General features: G+C 45.2%; 1 protein-coding gene across 8 annotated transcripts in view; it reads left to right on the top strand.

Annotated features, from left to right (window-relative positions):
- The window catches only part of LOC122833753 (metabotropic glutamate receptor 7), a 107,991-nt gene that overhangs the window by 26,387 nt on the left and 65,998 nt on the right, over positions 1 to 15,606 (top strand). For 5 of the 8 annotated variants that reach the window (XM_044121601.1, XM_044121600.1, XM_044121604.1 and 2 more), the window contains one exon: positions 2,325 to 2,424. The gene's annotated coding sequence lies outside the window, so the exon portion shown is untranslated. Of the gene's footprint in view, positions 1 to 2,324; positions 2,425 to 15,369 lie in introns of those variants that run through there. The other 3 variants (XM_044121597.1, XM_044121598.1, XM_044121596.1) reach the window with 2 other exon arrangements.

Raw genomic sequence — 15,606 nt, 5'->3', positions numbered from 1 at the left:
GTTTTGCTTCATTATAATCTGCATTTTGATTAAATTAAGTTTTATTGAGGCTCCCTTCAGTCGCGGCTCTGCCAGCATTAATCTAAAGTCAATGTTAATGTAATAATCCTATCAATCCTGCTGCTCACAGATTATGGGTCGGTTTCCTGGAAGGTTAAAGTCTCGGACTGAAGCCGAGCCGCCTGATGAATTCCTGCGACCTTGTCTCCGTCAGCTCCTCGCTCTCCTTCTGGACCGTCCTGAGGGGCTTCTGCTAAATGTCAAGACTGAAGTGTTCCCGACCCGATCAGCGGCGCCGAGCTTATCGGTGTCTGGATTCCTGACGGAGATCCATTAACGCCGTAAAGGTCATCAGACCAAACGTCCAGGTCCGACACGCCCGACGGAACCGCAGGTCCGGTTCACGGCCTGCTGCAGCAAACTGATCAGAGATGAGCTCCACATGCAGAACCGAACGGAGGCGATGAGAACGGATCAGAACCAATCGGTTCTCCTCCGTTTGTCGTCTTCATCACAATGTTTAGTTTAGTTTTTATAAATACTATAAAATGTTTAACACAAAGTTTATGCTGCAATGCATGCTGGGTAGATGACGCATGCTGGGTGCTGCAGTGTAAATAACCATCGCTTCAAAAACACGACTCTCTATCCAGGTTTTAGATATTCCAGGCAAGACACAAAATGAGAAAGTAAAATCATTTATTAAACCAAATGGAGACACAAACAGCAAAACGTTCCTGCAGGAGGTCAAAGTGAAACTTCATACTTTTATCTCATCTTCGCTCCTCAAGACATCGAAACTCCTCCAACTGTCTCCATGCACACAAACTACCTGTCAAATCCTTTCCTGCATAAAACATTCTGGGCTGCTAATCATTTAAAGACTTTTATCGATGATACTAGATGTTACACATTTCTACACTTCCTGTTGCAGCACAATTTGTGCTCCTGAACTAACTATTGATTCATCTTATCCTTAACTTATCCTCCACCTTCATCAGCCTCTTCCTCCTCCTGCCTGTCACTATTGACTCCAGGTCATCATAAGGATCTGGCATCATGGTCCCAGAATGCACTGCACAGGTGAAAAAAATGGCACTAAACAGCTTCTGAAGTAGTTTTGGGTTTTTCTGTAACACAGTAACTTTCAGGTTAGAAGGAAAATTACAAGATATTCAGGCCAGTTTATGTCTTCGGTTCTGCTGAGTCGGGCCTTGCTGCCGGATCTGGATCTGCCGGACCTGGATCTGCCGGACCTGGATCTGCCGGATCTGGATCTGCCGGATCTGGATCTGCCGGATCTGGATCTACCGGATCTGGATCTGCCGGACCTGGATCTGCCGGACCTGGATCTGCCGGACCTGGATCTGCCGGATCTGGATCTGCCGGATCTGGATCTGCCGGATCTGGATCTACCGGATCTGGATCTGCCGGACCTGGATCTGCCGGACCTGGATCTACCGGATCTGGATCTGCTCCGGGTTTCTGGTGGTTTTTACTGAGGTTTTTGTTTCTGCTGCCTCTGGGAGTTCCTGCTGCTCCTGAACGCATCACGGATCCATGCGGTCCTGCTCTGAATGCGTTGAGGTTCGTCCAGGTGAGCTGCCGCCGTGCGGCCGGGTCACCTGCTGCTGCTGGCCTCTGATTGGCTCATCGGTTCTCCTCAGGCTGTAGCATCAGTTCCTGGAGGAGAGACGCGTGACTCCAACAACAACGACCCAATCAGATAGAGCAGGTCACATGGACGACCTCTGACCTCCAGCAGACATCATTAAACCGTCTGAAGATGGAAACACCAACGTCACTAAAACAACCACAAGCTTTTATGATCATATCTTATTTTGAAATTGAAAGAAAACAAAATGTACAAAATTGGATCAGTTTGTTTTCCTATTAAAGATTTCCGACTAATAAATATTAAATATATTTAATTCCTATAGAGAAGAAAATAAAAATGATTTTTGGTTTTTCTTGTTTTGTTCTGGTTGAATCAGGATTTTTCTTTTCACTCAACAAACAGGAAAATGAATTTTCTAAATGTTTTTCTTTCTTTTGCTTAAGTAACTTTTTTTTTCTCGTCTTGCATGAAAGGAAAATAAAAAAAATATTTTTTTCCAGTTGCCCTTTAGGGACTGAGCCAAACAAGAGAAAATAGTAATAAAAAGTTTTGTTTTATTAATATTCTAATGAATTTTACTCTACAGTCTTTTATTGTTTAGTCAACTTCTCCACTGTGGATCAATAAATGATATTTCTCTTCTGACTGGTTTTGGTTCTGATTATTGGACAGTTATCTGATCTGATTCTTTACTTCCTGTTTTCAGGTGTCACTTCCTGCGGTGAGCCGAGCCACGCCCTGCTCTCCTCCACCCGTCTCAGCTGCTCCTCCTGGTCTCGTTTTTCCATCTTGGACTCCAGAAGGTGGTGAGCTGCAGATTTACTCTGTTGCCATGGTGAAATGGTTGTTTTTCACTAACAGAACCGGCTGCAGGCTGAACGCTCGCTGGAAATCCTTGGAGTGAAAGTTGTGATTGTGGAATCTGCAGAGAGAGGAATGTGTTTCTGTTTGTGTGAAAAACCTTGAAACGTTTAACCTTCATACCGACTCAGAGCAAAAATCTGTTTTAAATGACGCCACAAACATGAATCTGCACAGAATCCAGAATAAAACTAAATTATTGTTTTATAACAGAATAAAACATAAATCTTGTTTTATGGGAGCAAAATGCACTGATGAATTTATATCCACATGTATTAACAATGTATTTATGATTTTACTGTCAATCAGATTAGTAAACCTGAACATTGGTGTAAATTTAACTATGATGCTAATTTGATCCAACAGGCTCCTGAGGAAAGAAACCGACTGTTGGATCTTAGCATTAAAGATATTTTATTTAATTACTTTATTGAATTAAAAGCAGATGTAGGTGTTTCAGAACAATTCATCCTGAGTGGATCAAACAAAGATTAAAATCATCAGATCAGCCGTCAGTTAACAGCTCCCTGATCGTCCTGCTGATGCCGATCCTCTGACTCAGACGATCCGTCCTGACCTTCATCTGTTTTACTGCCATGTTGACCTTTTTATGCAGTTATTATTTCTGACATTTGTCTGGCTGCGGAGAAACGAGGCGCGTTAGTTCAGGTTAACATGACGACGGCTCATCATTTCCTCTCAATCTGTAAACCAGCGAAGAAGAGAAGGAAACTCTCATGATGGAGGAACTCCTCTTCCTCTAATATCATCTTTAAAGAGCTAAACATGACGGGTCAGGTTAGTTCTGCTACCTGTTAATAACAAGCAGTAAACCTGCAGCTTTACTCAAACAAAACTGATGCCAAAAAAATGCCAATTAATCATGTTTCCAAACCGGATTGAAACGAATCAATCAAACTAGTTTCTCCAGATGTTGATGCTGCGTATGGTCGTTAGAAACAGGAAGTGGAGACAATGGAGACGATCCTCCACTTCCTGGAGGTTTGGACTTAGAAATGTTTCTGACTTTAAGGTGGAGAACCAGCCAGCGAATCGCTCAGAACTTAGAAACATGTTTCCATCTCCTCTTCTGCACGTCCATTCAGCAGGCGCTAACAGCATTAGCAGGCGCTAACAGCATTAGCAGGCGCTAACAGCATTAGCAGGTGCTAAAAGCATTAGCAGACGCTAACAGCATTAGCGGGCGCTAACAGCATTAGCAAGGTTGACCAAATGTTGCAGTTTTTAATGTCATACTTTTGTTATAAACTAAATATTTCACTCAGTCTTTAGCATGTAGTTGGGAACTAAATGTTTAGCTTGTAAGCTAAATATAAACAGTTAGTTTAGAACAGGGGTTTTCAAAGTATGAAAGGGTGAGCCCCCCTCCAAGGAGCACAATGCCTGCTGCGCCCCCCCTGTGGAGGGGGGTGGAGTTGTAAAAACTCCACCTTCAGCCCCGCTCTGGCCAAAACCAGTGATGGCATAGTTACTTTGAAAAAGTAACTTTAATCAGACTACTGATTACTCCTTGAAAAAGTAACTTAGTTATATTACTGACTACTTGATTGGGAAAGTAACTAAGTTACACTAAAAGTAACTTTTTAGTTACTTTCAGCAGCTGCTAACAACAACGCTCCACCTCCTGTGAAAATCACATTGATCTTTGCTAATACTTAATTGTAAGTTATTTTATAATGGTAACATCAACAATGTGTCTCCACTGATAAGGTTGAACTGAAGAGGAGATTGTACAAAAAACAGTACAAAAAATAAAAAACATGAGTAATTTGTGTGGTCCACTGTTGTCTGGAAAACTCTAAGAAGGATTTTAAAGGCCCCCTACCCCCAGATTCTGCGTTACACCCCTGAGTTTGATGTCGCAGCGCACAGATCTCCTCCTGCAGCTCCACAGCTCCGATGGCTGCGACACTTACCGTAATATTAATAATTATAACGGTGCTAACTTGCCATTATAACTATTGCCAACTACGGACGTTTATTCGTGGCTGTTTTCACGTTTATTGCGCTGTTCATATTGGTCTCGATGTTTGCAGTTTTCTGGAGCGCAACATGAAGCTCGACGTCATTCAGAGGTAATATATTAAGTTGAAATTAACAAAGACACAGCGGGACGGATCATCCGGGAAATGATGAACAGGGAGAGACTGAGTAAAACTACCTTAATGACGGACAAATTCTGGGATTTATTATGAGTCTCTGCTTATTTCCAAGCCCAAATGAGCAACTTCACGTTCAAAAACGAGCCCAAAAAGGCGCAACCCGCCGCTCATTAAATTTGCAAGCGACTTTTAAAAAATGAAGCCCAAAGCCGTTTATAATAATCGGACTTGGCGACAGAAACTCAAAATAGTTCCAGTTTTTCCACCAACAAAATGCGCATCTCCCTCCATTGTTTACATTTCTGTCATATAGAGACGTCGGTCACTCGACAAGACGAGTAGAGGAAATACGATTAAATAACAAAAGAAGATAGTAACGCACAGTAACGCAAAAATGATTTTGATAAGTAACTGTAGTCTGACTACTGGATTTGAAATAGCAACGCGTTAGATTACTCGTTAAGGAAAAAGTGGTCCGACGTCAGTAACGTTACTGACATCACTGGCCAAAACATCCTCTAAAGGGGGAAACATTTCCACTGATCCCCGCTCCACACGCGCACCCCACAGTACCAACTTTTTCCTAAATCCACAGAGTTGATCGTGTGCGTAAAAGACGTTTCTCACATCAGTACACAGCAAGCAGATAGCTTTTCCGGTTTACTTTTTCCCTCGCACCGCGCCTCCCCTAAAGTGCTCTGGCGCCCCCCAGGGGAGGCGCGCCTCACACTTTGAAAACCGCCGGTTTAGAACATTTTAGACTCTGCTCCTGAATTTCTTCTACAGTTGAAGTTTTCAGTTATAAATGAATGAATAAAAAGACAGTTTTCTTCCTCTGTCGGCTGAATAAGAACATTTCTGCCAGATTTTCACTCCCTGCAGTTTTTCAGTTTATTTCGGTTCAGGTTGTGATCTAAACTCTGCAGTTCTGCGGGTCCGCGGTTCCGTTCAGCCCAAACAGAAGCGGATGGAGCTGCGGGGCAGCTTTTAATGAAACTCTCCCATCTCCAGTCCCACCGGACAGTTTAGAGGAAAGTTGGTTAAAGCGGCGCTGATATTGACTCGCTCAGTGAGAGCTTAACGCGGCGCGGCGGTGACACTTTTATTAACATGATGAATGCTTTCTGGATGGGACATCTTGTCCTGCCGCCAACAGAAAGCTCTGATTTATGATCGCTTCTCAGGCTGCTGTCAGAAAACAATAGCAGCGGGAATTATCGAGACTGGAGGATCTCAGCAGGACAAATTAATGATCCCGTCACACAGCTGGACTCCTCTAACCACTCCATGACCGAGACGTAACTGAGAGTAATCACTGCTTTTATCACGCTGGAGGGAGGATGAGGAGCCGACGAGGTCTGAGACCTCCTCATCTCATCGGCTTCAGCAGCAGAACTTCACCAAAACCTTCTGGATCGAGCGGACCGGCCAGCACCGAACCTGAGACAAACAGACCGATGTGGTCGACCCCGTTGCTAGGCCTGGTTGACCCCGTTGCTAGGGGCGGTCGACCCCGTTGCTAGGGGTGGTCGACCCCGTTGCTAGGGGCGGTCGACCCCGTTGCTAGGGGCGGTCGACCCCGTTGCTAGGGGCGGTCGACCCCGTTGCTAGGGGCGGTCGACCCCGTTGCTAGGCGTGGTCGACCCCGTTGCTAGGGGTGGTGCTGTCTGAGGAACTCTGATTGGTTCGTCTTCTACTTCCTGTTTAATGGCGGCTGAGCGCCATTATGATTATGATTATCACATCCCATCATATTCTGTGTTAAACCAGAATCTGTTCTGTAGATTTCACTTCCTGATTCCTTCTGAAATAAATCTTCAGGTTCAGTCTGAGCTCTGATTGGCTCCTCCCTCAGTGATCAGCCAATCATTTTCAGGGTCATCCTGGTATCAATAGTTTGATATCGATCAGTTAAATTAACTTTGACTTTAATCTCAGTTAAAACATCATAATCTTTTCCTAATATTCTGTCATAAAATTGACCTGAATTCAAATAAACAGAAGCTGTAAAACACAAACAAGATGGCCGCCGTGGGCGCTGACATCACCCAACAGCATTGGTGGAAAAAATCCAGATTTTCCCAAATTAAACTCAAAAACAGATTCATGGGTTTGGATTTGTATGATGAACCGTTGGGGAAACATCTCGTCCGCCAGCTGCAGGGTTGCCACGGTGACGGAGGATCACATGACCGACTGGTTCCAGGTCAGGTTTGTGACGAGTCTAAGGAGACGGAGAAGCATTAGTGTTAATAATTTGTGGATCTGTGTTGCGTAACTCAGTTAACTTTTCATGAACAAAGATCATTTTCCCTGCAGTGGATTTAATGTTGGTCCAGATTTGGAAGATGATTATTTTTCTCCTTGATTCCTCCAGGTGTTTGGATCTGTTTTAGTCTGGTAACTGGAATCTGTCAGCCGCTCATGAGGAAACTCCTTCAGACGGATCAGTCAACGAATGTGAACCAAATGTCACCCAAAAACAGCTTGATATGATATTTATCTGATGTCAGATAAATATGGAATCTCAGCTGGTTGTTTTTACTTCTGCAGTTTTACTGGTAGGAGTCAACAGGTTCAGTCTTGGCTGTGATTGGTTGAGACACCAAACAAAATGAGACAAAACCCCAAATCTGACCCCAGTAACCAATGAATAGAAATGAAAGGATCATTTAATCTGGACCGTAGATGAATGACCGCTCAGCGTCACGAAGCAGAGCCTGCTGCTGGCAGGGCTCTCACCGTTTTCTTCCCTCCATTTCCCTTCTTACTCCAAACTTTTTGTGAATGACTTTGTTTTTGAGAGAAATCGTTGAGAAATTGTAAGAATTTTTCCTAAAATGACATCACAGGAGCCACTTTTACCCAGATCCTGTTTGACCCTTAATTTAGCATTTTGATGTGAACAACAAGTCCTGACGTTTCACAGGAAGCTAATGAAGTGAAGTTTAATTGCATGAGAAGATTCACGTTAACCTGCAGCTGCAGACGGAGGACGAGGAGCTGCAGCTGCTGGCGACCAGAAATGTCAAGGTCAGCGCGGTAATCACAGCGTGAGTCACATCATCTGCTGTCCCTCAGCAATCAGGTCCACAAATCAGAGGCAGCGTCTGAGTCGGGCTCAGATTAACGGCTTCAGAGGAACACGAAGGAGAAAACAGTTTAACATGTTGGTGGCGTAGTGGATAAAGCGACTCTTGTTTGGAGGCCTGGAGTCCTCAACGTGGCCGTCGCGTGTTCGATTCCCAGACCCGACCATTTTTTCCTGCATGTCTTCTTCCCCCTTTCCTGTCAGCCTACTGTCGTATAAGGAACACTGGAGCCTCCAAAGACCCCCTGGAGGGGAAAACCATCTGAATCCGTCATCACCGACTGAAACCAGATGAAACCTGAAGCTCACAAAGTTTTCTTCTCCTCTGAACAGGAGATGAGAAACAAACTCAGATTTGGGTTTTTCTTTCTGTTTCGTCTGAAGCGTCTCTGCAGGTGAAGCACCAACATCCTCCACTGCAAACAATCAAATCAGGCTGGAAGATTTTTCTGTTTCATCTTTAACTGTCAGTTCAGCTCAACAAAATGAGAGCAAAGAAATTCTCTAAAGAGTGAGAAGGAACATCGAGACAGGCCTCTGAATTTAACAGATGACAACAAGATGGAAGATTATACACAAAAATATTACAGAAACAAAAAACCAGAATGTAAAAATGAAACCAGACACACAAACTGAGACTCGTAATTAGAATGAATTTCAAATTAATGCAGATTATTGAAACAGACAAAATGACCAAATTAAAAACAGAAACTTCATCAAAACATGAAGTTCCTAATTAATCACTGATCTGACAGCCAAACTCCAGCTGAGCAAAGCCAGAGGAAATAACAGCTCCTGTAGTTAATCACAAATCTGTTTTCAGATTCAGAACAGAAATTAATTATGAAATAATTCTGTAATATGCATTTCTAAAACTATACCTGTCATAATTGTGCAGGTTAAGGTATCGTCAGTGATGGACGTCGTCTCCACTGCTGCACCGTCCGAGATGCACCAACCTGCGTCATCACAGATCCTTCCTGCCTGTCAGTTCAAATTCACATCCTGCTGCAAACATTCATCCTGTTTGTGTTTGTAAACAATCTTACTTGGTTCTTCATTTCTTGCTATTTTAACAGCTGCACTGTGTTTTTCTTGTTGTAGATTTTCTTTCAGTTTTTTATTATTTTTCTGTTTTTTAGTTTTAACTTCTTGTGTGAATCTGCAGCTGAATGTGGAACAGACAGAGTCAGGATTTAATTCCTCCTCCCTCGTGTTGAACTGAAGCTCTGGATTAATGTTTGGACTAAAAACTCCCTGAACAATAATTTCAGTCAGTTGGAGCTGCCTGCTGAGGAATCCATGGGATTATAATCCCTGTTGAGCTGCTGTTGCTAATTAGCGTAGCATAAAGACCAGCGAGCAGGGCGGATGCTAAGCTAACCCGATCCTCTGTAACCAACATGGAACAAAAAATTATTTAAATATATTTTACGTTTTTTGTTGCATTTTTAATTCTTAAACATTTTTCTCAAGGGAGCCTGAAAAAAATGCAATTTGCAAATTTTGACCAACTGTGTTTTTGATTATTTCTGATTATAAAAACATTTCTTTAAGTTCTACAGCAAAAGAGCAACAGAGGGAAAAGTTTTTGTCTTTGTATTCATTCATAATTTATTTTTGATTGTTTGTTTGTTCGACGTGGGGCTGGAAGGCTGAGTGGAAAAATCTTTTTATTCTCATCCAACACAGAAAAAGAAAATAATTCACTTGCTTAAGGGAAAAAAATGATTCTGTTCTTTTCCTGTTTGTTGGATAAGGAGGAAAATAGTCAGAAAAATGACTTGACAGAAATATTTTTATCCACTTGCTCTTCAGAACAAAAAAGATTTTAAGAGAACATTTTTCTTTTCTTTGCTGTAGAAATGAAAGAAATTTGTATTTTCGTTAGTGAGAAAAACACAATTGATGGATAAATAGATTTTATTCTCTCCTTCAGGGAAACAAATGTTCCTCCAGGAGAATATTTTTATATTCATATTGACCATGACTTTTAAAAGCAGGATAAAAAGAAAACTTGCTCTTGAAATAATTCAGCTTTTTTTCTTTTGCCTTCAGGGCTTCCGTAGAACCGGGTGATTCCCGTCTAGAACCGCAGAGCCGCGGTTCGTTCGGCTGTTAGCTGTTAGCAGCGTAAGCTAACGGTCCGTGAAGGCATCATGACCTTTCCAGGAGGTCGGCTCCGTGTCCTCCGCGCCGTAGCGGGGGGTAAATTAAACCCGCCTCCATCTGGTTCCCTTTAATAAAAGGCCCGTCAGACCTTCATCACTCCTCATCACTAAAGGTCAGCCAGCAGGTGAGCAGCAGAAGAAACGTTGATTTACGGCTGGCTGCCATTTCTGTCACTGTAAATCATTAAAGTCCAGAGGAAGAGAAAGTCTGACTGTAAACCTGTTTCTGTTCAAAACCCTAAAAAATCCTAAACCTCCTAAACCTCCTGCTGTTCATCTGAAATATAAGAATATAAAATAATTCAACTGCTTTTACTCTGTAAAACAGGTAAAAGCAGCGAGTTTTATTGAATGTATATTTAAGGCAGAGGTCTGAAGAGCTGCAGGTTGGAAACTCCGAGTTTGGACATTAAATGTAATTTTCCCTTATTTATAGTTTCAAAAGCAGCAAAAGGATTGAAATGAAACCAAAGAACAGATTTTAAAAATCAAATCTGTTCATCGGTTTTGCTGAACCAGTTTTTATTCCTCTGCTCACATCCATCTGAGAGGTTCAGTAGATTAGAAAATCCTGTTTTTCCTCTTCATTAATGCAGCAGTAACTTCTGATCTGGATCTCTGAATCTGCGCCGCTGCAGCGTTTCTGCTGTTGTTTCAGAGCAGAGGGAGGAACCGGGTCCAGTTCTCCTTAAGATGAAATGGATGTGCTGACACCTCCGACTTCCCACACGTTTTCCTCTCCAGGGAGGAAGAGTCGGAGGCTGGACCCGTTCTCCGTTCAGGCTCCCCAGGCTCAATAACCTCTGGATAATTGTACGCCTCACAGACAGGAGGCGGCGGTAATTGGCCCCTGATATCCGCGCTCCCTCCTCCTCCTCCGAGGTTCTGAACAGTCCTGACACCCGGGGGGCAGCAGGGAGGAAACGACTGCAGGTCTGCAGATAAACGATGCGTTCAGGCGACTGAATTAGTTCAGATTCTTTCTGCAGTTTGAGAACAACTGGAGCTGAAGGAGCTTATTTAGGGTCCAAGCCCGGCGGCCCGGCTGCCCTGCTGGACGTCCGTCTCTCTGTCCCACATTCAGCCAAACATTTCAAATTAATCTGCTGGTTTGTTTTGTTGCCACGACTGAATGTTTATCATCCAACCTGGAGGGCAGAACGGTTCTGGACGGGTTCTAAGCAGGGACAGACTTCAGTTGGGTCGTATTCTCAGGCACTGACCGGTCCTGAACAGAACCGAACGGTTCTGCTGCAGAAGGAAGCCGGGTCCAAACCTGCACAGGCGGTTCTGATGCTGCACCGCTTGGTTCTGCTGGATCGATCTGATCCTGATGGGAGCCGTCAGTTCTTCCACTGGACATGATGAAGATGAAGATAGTGATGAAGATGATGATGATGATGTGTGATTCATAGGACAGCAGATTTCTACAGATGAAGGCTTGTAGGAGGTTCTTCATCCTATTTGCCTGGTAAGATGGACCTCCAGAACCAGAACCGTTGGGAGTTTGTAATGTTCTGCAGGATTCAACCAAAGCTAACATGTTAGCCTAGCGCTAGCAGCAGAAATGTCTCCTGGTCTTCAGCCAAAGACTAAAGAGAAATCCTCCAACACTAAACTCTGACGCCTCCATCTTGTTTCCACTGAGTTACTCTCGGCGTCTTCTTCGTTGGTTTTCATGCCGTTTGCAGGGAAACTACCTGCCGGGTTCTGCCAGTGAGAGAGAAAACCACAGCAGCTGGAAATGGAACAGATGTTTCAGTTTGGGCTAAATAAAGTTTATTTTGCTCGATTTGTCCTGCTGAAATCTGCGTCGGCTCTGTCAGAGTTTAACGGGTCACAAACCTCTGAGGATCCTGGACTTTATGAAACCTTCAGACCTGCTGACGTCTCAGATGAGGTTTGAAAGAAAAACGGTGGATTTGGCGACCCGACCCGGACCGGCCCTCTCTCTGTCACTCATCGTTATAACGACAGATTTTCTGAGAAGAAACCACTCAGGCTTGAACAGCCATTGATCGCCCACTCACACATTGATGTTCTCCCTCTCAATTATCATAAAGCCTCCAGCGGCGCACGCAGCCCGTCTTGTCTTAATAAGTGTCGTATCGCAGCAGGCCGCGCTGCTCCGCCCCCAGGCCGCTTCATGAATAAAGGAGCCGTAGTATCGGGAGCTGATTGTTCCCCCTTTGTTCCGCCGCTCTGGGATCTCGGTGCCGTCCGGACCGGCCGGACCGTCCGGGTTCTCACGCTGCAGCGCTGCATTATTCAGGCTGCGGCTCCTCAGCATCGCTAACGTTTATCAGCTGTGAAGCTGAAATATTCATCTGGGCTGTAAATTACGGAGGAGGCCTTCAGTTTGATCTGTTGGTGAACATGACGGAACCAGAGCGGCAGGAACTTCATCCAGGTTCTGAACAGGCTCGGCGCTCAGACCCGTTCACACGGCGCCGCTCTTCATCTGAACCGTAACGGTTTTTCACCGATCCAGTCGCTTGTTTACACGACTCCAGTGACTAAAGTCTCACACCGACACATCCTCAAGTTTCCTGATCCGCCCCCCAGTGGAGGTGTGAAGTACTGCGTGAATGTGAAAGCGCAGAACGAACAGCTGTAGGGTTTCTCTACTCATCCAACACATGAACAAAAACAGCGGCGGATATCGTTGTCCTGCGTTTTGCTGTTGAACTTGTTTGTTTTCACATCATTTCTGATAAATATGTGTCACATGATCACTTCGTTTGAGTGAGATGGTTACTGTTTACCGTGAGGTGGAAGCTAAGGGAGTAAAGCGGAATCAATGAAAATCCCAGCGCCATCTAGTGGCCTGGCATGACACCTACAGCTGACTCAGTGCCGTTTAAACCTGCAACTTTTTCCCAGTTAACATCTGAAAATGCGTCTAGCGGCTCGATGTGAGCGGAGCCTCAGTGACGTCTCTCCGCTCGGTGATCTGGCGACTCAGCAGGAAGCAGCAGTTTCCAGACTGACGGACGGATCCGGTCCGGTTCTCTGATCAGACCAACTGGGTTGGTGTCAGTTCGACCCGACTGGAGATGATTCTGCAATGTGGAAATGATCCGTCCGTCCGTCACAGGACCCCACAGACTCTCTGACCTCAGACTGAAACCAGTTAGCCCAGCAGCCATGTTCCTGGACTGGGAGGAAGCTGGAGTGCCCAGAGAGAATCCGCCCACACACAGAGAGAACTGCATGCTGGGAATCTTCCTGCAGGTTGGGATTGGGAGAGATCTGGAGTCCGTCTTCATCAGGATGGGTGAAGAATCTTCCTGCTGCTGGAACATCTGGAAGGTTCTGCAGGTGAACCCGGTTTGTCTGGCAGGAAGGTGAACTTCACCTCCGAATTTCTTGTTCTGATTAAGATCTCTCCTCTCTGCGGCGTAGAAGCAATCAGCCACTTTGTCTCTCGTCTCTCCGGGTTCCTGTGAGACAAACAGGCCGACTCTCCGTCTCTGAGCCTGACGGCCGTCTGATGCCTCTGATGTTGGAGTGCATCTTCTGACTGAGGCAGAAAGAGATGACGCAAAGCGTTTGATCAGCCAGCTTCTGTCTGCTCGCATTCTCTCAGCTCGGTGTGGAGTGTCAGGGATCTGACGGCTTCAATTAGCAACCGGAGCGACAGAAGAGCCGGATCACAAACCGGCAGAATGAGCAAAAAGCAGCTAAACCCCCCAATGTGAGACACAGCCAGGTTTGTTCCTCTTTCAAGTCTCTTTGATCAACTTTCCACCATGAAGCGTGAAGACTAAAAGGAGCTTAGTGATTAAAATTCACAATAAATGATTGTTTGGTGAAGCAGCGGGAGGAGGGAACGTCAACCTGTAGTCGGGTCTCGTCCTGTAAATCCACTAAAGCCTGATTAGCGTAAATAAAGACAAACATCCACATCTGTCAGGGAGGAACATGGCGCCTTGTTAACGCTGATGAAGCGGTGGCCCCCTGGGGGCAGCAGGAGACCCACGTGCAGCTGAAGCATCTGGATATTTACTCAATCTGCAGGACTAACCGACCCGGACTGCAGCCATGATGGAGTCCAGTCACACACACAGGAACATGCTAACGACATCAGCCTGGGACTCAAACCCAGGACCTTTAGTCCAAACCTCTGGCTGGGAGGGGAGGATTCTCTCCAGGTTTCTGACATTTGCTCCATGCTAGTTAGCAACCGCTAACAAGACAGCTGGACGGGAACGAAGGCTTCATTCCCACCAGCCCAGTTCAGTCCGCTTTAATCCGACTCCCGTCCATCTGACTAGTCAAACTGTGAATGGTAATTGACCTCTGACCTCTGGTCCTACAAACCTCAGTCTGGGTTCGGTTGAAGTGAACTCTGGTTCAGTTTGAATGTGAACACCAAGTGGACCAGAAACCAGCGCAGGGCATTCTGGGTAAATCCAACCAAAGCTAACATGCTAGCCTAGCGCTAGCAGCAGAAATGTCTCCTGGTCTTCAGCCAAAGACTAAAAAGAAATCCTCCAACACTAAAATCTGACGCCTCCATCTTGTTTCCATCTGGTGAAGAAGGAAGTTGCTCTCAGTGTCTTCAGAGGTTTTTGTGTGGTTTCCTTCAGTGGTTGTTGGTGCAGCGCCCCCACAGGCCAGGAGGGGAACAGGTTGGTTTGACTCAGAACCACAGCAGCTGATAGTGGAGCAGATGATGAAGTTCTGGTTCCAGTAGAACCGGGTCGATGGACTGATTCAGTGACGGGTCGGCCTCTGGAGGAAACCTGCAGGCTGTTGGAGCCTCCATCCATCAGATCAGACTGATGAGGACAAAATTTGTGCTTCTTATCCAGCTGAAGTTTGAACAGAAAGTCATTATTTTACTTCAAGATAAAAAGCAGAAACTTTCTCCAAACTGGATTTGAGTTTTCAGCATCATAAGTTTTTCCAACATCTCTGAAATATCAGGAAACGTCTGGAAGATCCTCCATAACTGGATTATATTTCTGGAGTCTTTGAATAACTTGAATTTTAACTATAATCTGGAGACGTGTCCAACCTGTCTAATATGAAATAGTACAATATATAATATTCAATTTATAATTGAAGATTAATGATTATCAGAATTTAAAATCAATATTCGTAAAATTCCTGAATCTGAACCGTAACGTTCTGAACAGAACCAGGTTCAGTACAGAGGGGGGAGTTTTTATTGAAAGGATAGACCAACACACACACACACACACACACACACCAACACACCCACCAACACATGCACACACACCCACACACACATTAACGCACACACTCATCAACACACACACTCATCAACACACACACACACACACACATTAACACACACACACACACACACACACTCCCTCCCTCCTCCGTCTCTTCAGTAAGTGGATCGTTTCTTCTTCGCGGGATGATTCTCGGGTTGTTTTGGCAACAGGAGTCTCTCTCTGACACACAAGGCGCGTAGGTGGAGTGTGCGCGCGCATGTGTGTGCGGGAGAGAGCGCGCGCCGTCTCGTGATCTCTTTCAGCCGCGGGTTGTTCCTCCTGGTCGGACTCTCCTCACCACGCAGCGCGCGCACAGGTGAGGGGAAAGTGTAAGGGGGAGGGGTGAGTGGGTGAGGAGGAGCCTGACTCACGCACGCGCTCTCTGTCCCTCACGCAGACGCGCGCGCGGCGCGGCGGTGAGCAGAGCGCAGTTATTTGGTGCCGCCGGTGCGGAGCAGTTTCATCCCGCGTTTCTGCGGTGCGTGGAGGCTGA

This window comes from Gambusia affinis, linkage group LG07, assembly GCF_019740435.1.
Source record: "Gambusia affinis linkage group LG07, SWU_Gaff_1.0, whole genome shotgun sequence".
In the NCBI taxonomy this organism is placed as follows: Eukaryota; Metazoa; Chordata; class Actinopteri; order Cyprinodontiformes; family Poeciliidae; genus Gambusia; species Gambusia affinis.
Note: the sequence above shows the minus strand (reverse complement) of the source record. Positions and strands in the feature narration are given on the sequence as shown.